This window comes from Chrysochloris asiatica, unplaced genomic scaffold, assembly GCF_000296735.1.
Source record: "Chrysochloris asiatica unplaced genomic scaffold, ChrAsi1.0 scaffold00254, whole genome shotgun sequence".
Lineage (NCBI taxonomy): Eukaryota > Metazoa > Chordata > Mammalia > Afrosoricida > Chrysochloridae > Chrysochloris > Chrysochloris asiatica.
In genome coordinates, this window is record NW_006408772.1 from 837650 (window position 1) to 841805 (window position 4156).

General features: G+C 41.1%; 1 pseudogene; it reads right to left on the reverse strand.

The window, feature by feature from the left end:
* Positions 1 to 262: 262 nt before the first annotated feature.
* Positions 263 to 3573, reverse strand: LOC102832966 (annotated as a pseudogene).
* Between the last annotated feature and the right edge of the window lie 583 nt (positions 3574 to 4156).

Below are 4156 nucleotides of genomic sequence, written 5' to 3' on the forward strand. Positions count from 1 at the left end.
TCAATGGCACTTAACAACAACCACCACAGTCCCTGCATAAACATTCCTAAGTTTCTTTATTCTTCATAGTTTTCTAATGAACAAATATTTATTTTTCTTGAGTAACATTATTAAAAAGTTAACCCTTCTACCAAAAGTATAAAGACAAATAAAATGTAGACTCACAATGCAAATATTTTACATAGTATTACAAGTGAAGGGATATTGACCACTGCTCTAAATTATGATTGGCCCACCTTTTAAAAAGATTGCAACAAAGGATTTAACTGTCTAAAATACTTTGCAGTACAGTAATTAAATGCTTTAGCCCATGAACATAGCCCTTATCTTTTGTGTTGCTAGGAAACACATGAGCAAAATCTATCATTTGTCCTTCTACTTCTGCAACCTCTTGGCAACCAGTGGGAAGGTGGTAAAAAACTTTCTCGAGTTTGGAAAGTACATTTCCATTTAAATGTTCCTGTGACATGCTTTTCCAACCATTGTCGTGCTCCATATTTAAAATTTTCAAGGAAGTCTGACTGTGATGCTTTTTTGAATACATTTTTCTGTGACGAGCATACATCTAGATAAGCTTTTACATGCTGAAGCCTCTGTTTTTCCACTCATTGTGGAACTTAGCATGTGGAAGTTATTATTGTACTCCAGTACTTCTACATCTGACAGTTGTCTTCTGGATAAAACCTTGTCTGCCAAAGTTCTGTCATTTAGTTTTGTAGTGATTGGCTGAGATGAACCTTCATATACAAACAGTAATGAACTTGCATAAAAGTTAAGCTGCTTCTGGTTTTCAAACCACTGCAGAGGTTTTTCAATCTTCTGAACACTGGCAGCAATAGCATCTTTTCTTAAGCGGAACCCATTATGAAAAAACCTGGAGACTCCATCTTTTATAGTTTTTTTTTGTTAAGCTTCTTCCAAAGTTCTGGTTTTGTGTCTCATCGCTATCAGAATGAACATGATAAACCCTCATGGAAGCACCAAGAACCCAATCTCTTCCATTAATAAATACTTGCTGACTTGCTGAATCTTCTCTAATGAAGCAAAAAGATCATAGCTCTTTCGCCCTATCTTTATATCCATTATACAGGGCTTATTAGATTATTGATCACATCTTCCAATTTTAGATAAACCATTTGGTGCAGTGGGAAGTAACCAGATGCCATAATATCTTGGCAAATATTTTCATAATTCTAAAAGAACACTGTCACTATAATCAGCTGCATAAACCCAGTGAAGGCAGCTTCCTGCAGAGACTGCATTGCATAAGACCATAGGTGGAATCCTGAGCCCCATCCAAAATCTTCTGAAGTGGGAAATTTCCACTTGAAAGGACAAGCACACCAGCCAGGAACAGCATATTATAGAATTCCAGCTTTCTTGGACCCTTGGAGGTGGCTGTAACTGTTTTAAAACTGTGCCATCTGGATGTTGTTGGATACCCACTTTATCCATCCCCTTCCCCAACGTGTGCCTGGCCACCTGAAGAGACAGGGGTACGCAGCTGTTCAGGAAGTGCAGGCAGGCGCCCCCCAAGTTACCCTCGGAGGCTGCCTCGCATTTCAGGGGTTCCCGGAGCTTTCAGCCAGCAGGAATGGCGGCTCATTTACCTAATGGAGAGCTGAAGCGGTGACAGCGGCGGCGGTGGTAAAAGCAGGCAAAAAAGGAAAAAAAAGGGGGGGGGGGGGGGTTCGGAAGAGTATTCCCTAGAGCCTTGGGTCACTAGCTCAGGCTCCGTGCAAGGAGGCCCGGGGGTTCTCGCCCCTGATGCTCCTTGAGGCCCGGCAAGAGAGCCCATGACGCTGCCTATGCGCGGGCGCTCCCCTTCCCAACTCTCAGTGGAACGTGGATCCCCGCTTCTCTGCTGCCATGGGCGCCATCCCGGCACAGCCCTGGAGTCTGAACCAAGCCGAGAAGCGGCAGCGGCAGCGGCAGCGGCGTCGCCCCCAGATAATATAGTTTTATTTAATTTTCTTTAGCAAAGTAATTTTGATATACAAATAATAAATGTAATATTAATAAATTAAATTTTCAATAGATATCCTTATAACAGCTCTATGACTTTAAGCCAATAATTTCCTTTCTCTTGCTTAGTGGCTACAAGCCTGGGCTTTTTTGGTCAAACAGCTTGAATTTAGTCCTGGCTGTGCTTCTCACTAGATAGGTGGTTATGAGCAATTACTCACCCTCAGTAAGTCTACATTTTCCCACCTATGAAGTGGAAAATGACTGCACCTAAGTTATAGGGTTCTTTTAAGAGTTAAATAAAGTAGCATTTATAGATTCATGACACCATGCCAAGCACGCAGTAAATGCTCAACAAAGGTTGCCTGTTATCATTATTGCCTCCTTCATAAAGAAAACTTAATTTGATTTTAAGTGCCTTTAAAACCCCTCCAGATGTATCATGTGTGCCAAAGAACCCAAGCCTCAGCTCCCTCCAGCTACAGCCATGCTGCTCCATACATGAGAGGTTTGCATTAAGTTTTATGTGCAAAAAGGAATTCAACTGGTTAAAAAAAAAAAAATGTACTCATCTTTGGACTTGTCCATCTATAAGTTATCTATGAGTGAGGCAGTTTTCAACTGATGCATGCATGGATTCACTGTTGTTAAGTGCTGTCGAGTCAGTTCTGACTCATAGTAGTCCTGTATAGGATTTCCAAGGAACAGCTGGTGAGTTTGAAAAACTGACCTTGTGGTCAAAGGACCTTGTGGTCCAGTACTTATCCTACAGTGCCTTTGCTTGACTATGAAGCCTAATGCAAGCATTTTTGTTGGATCCAGTAATCTATGCTGAAGTGCTTAATGGCTGCTTGAATGTGCTTTATGATATGGAAGACTACGGTGAAATGTTTTAGATATATTCACTTAATTGTACTTGGTATTTTCTTGATTACATATGCTGAGAAATTAACGCTAACTATTTGAAGGCCAAAAAAAGTTTGTTCTGCTTAACCAAGGAAGCACTTATGGTTCCAGTGATCATGGTGTAGTGAAGGCAGCAGAGAGTACTGGAGAGTACAAGATTCAAGTTAGAACATGAGTTCTCAAACCCCAGCTCTATCGATTACTAACTTAGAGACTTGGGAGTCTCAATTTTTGCTAAGTTTTTCCTTTCTGTAAAGCTACAGCAATATTAAAATTACCTTTCTCACAAAGTTCTTAATAAGTACCCGATGAGAAAATAGATGTTGGAATCATGTATATAGGACAATATATAAATGTCAGATTTTTTTTTCTACAATGTTTGCTGAATAGGAGCCTTAGAGGCATTGTATATACTATCTCTATAGTTCTCCAACTAGGATTTGTTAGAGCTTTAATGTGCAATAACTAATTTTTTAAAGGACCCTGTACAAGTCCAAATGGCAATGGGGGTGGTAGTGATGTACCACTGAGTTAATTCTGATTCACAGTGGTTGTGTGCCATCTAGTCAGCTCTAACCCATAGTGACCCTGGTTAGGGTTTCCAATGCTGTAAATATTTATGGGAGCAGAAGGCCTCATCTTTCCCGATAGAGCCACTGATAGATTGAAATTGTTGACCTGGCAGTTCGCAGCCTACCTCATAATCCGCTATGCTACAAGGTCACCTAATGGCAATATTCAGAGCCATAATAATAATTCTTAGATTTTGTACTCAACTATGATAAATTTAACTCTTCTAAGGAGTTCTGGTGTGGCACTGTGGGTTAATGCTCTGGGCTGCAAAGTCTGTTTGAACCGCAAGGTTGGTTCTGCTCCTGTAAAGATTTACAGCCTTGGAAACCCTATACAGGGCCACTAAGAGTTGGAACTGACTCCACAGCACATAACCAACCAACCACTTAGCAATATAAGGATCTCTGACAGCATAGTGGTTTAGAGTAGGGCTGCTAACCTCAAGGTCAGCAGTTTGAAACCACCAACTCTTCCTCAAGAGATGCTGTTGTTGTTTGTTGTTAGGTGCCATCGAGTTGGCATCGACTCATAAAGGCCTTATGCACAGCAGAAAGAAACAATGTCCAATCCTGAGCCAACCTCACTACTGTTGCCACACTTGAGTCCATTGATGCTGCCACCTGGCCAATCCATCTCGTTGGGGGTCTTCCTCTTTTTTTCTGACCCTCCATCTTACCAAATATGATATCCTTCTCCAGCAACTATTCCCTCC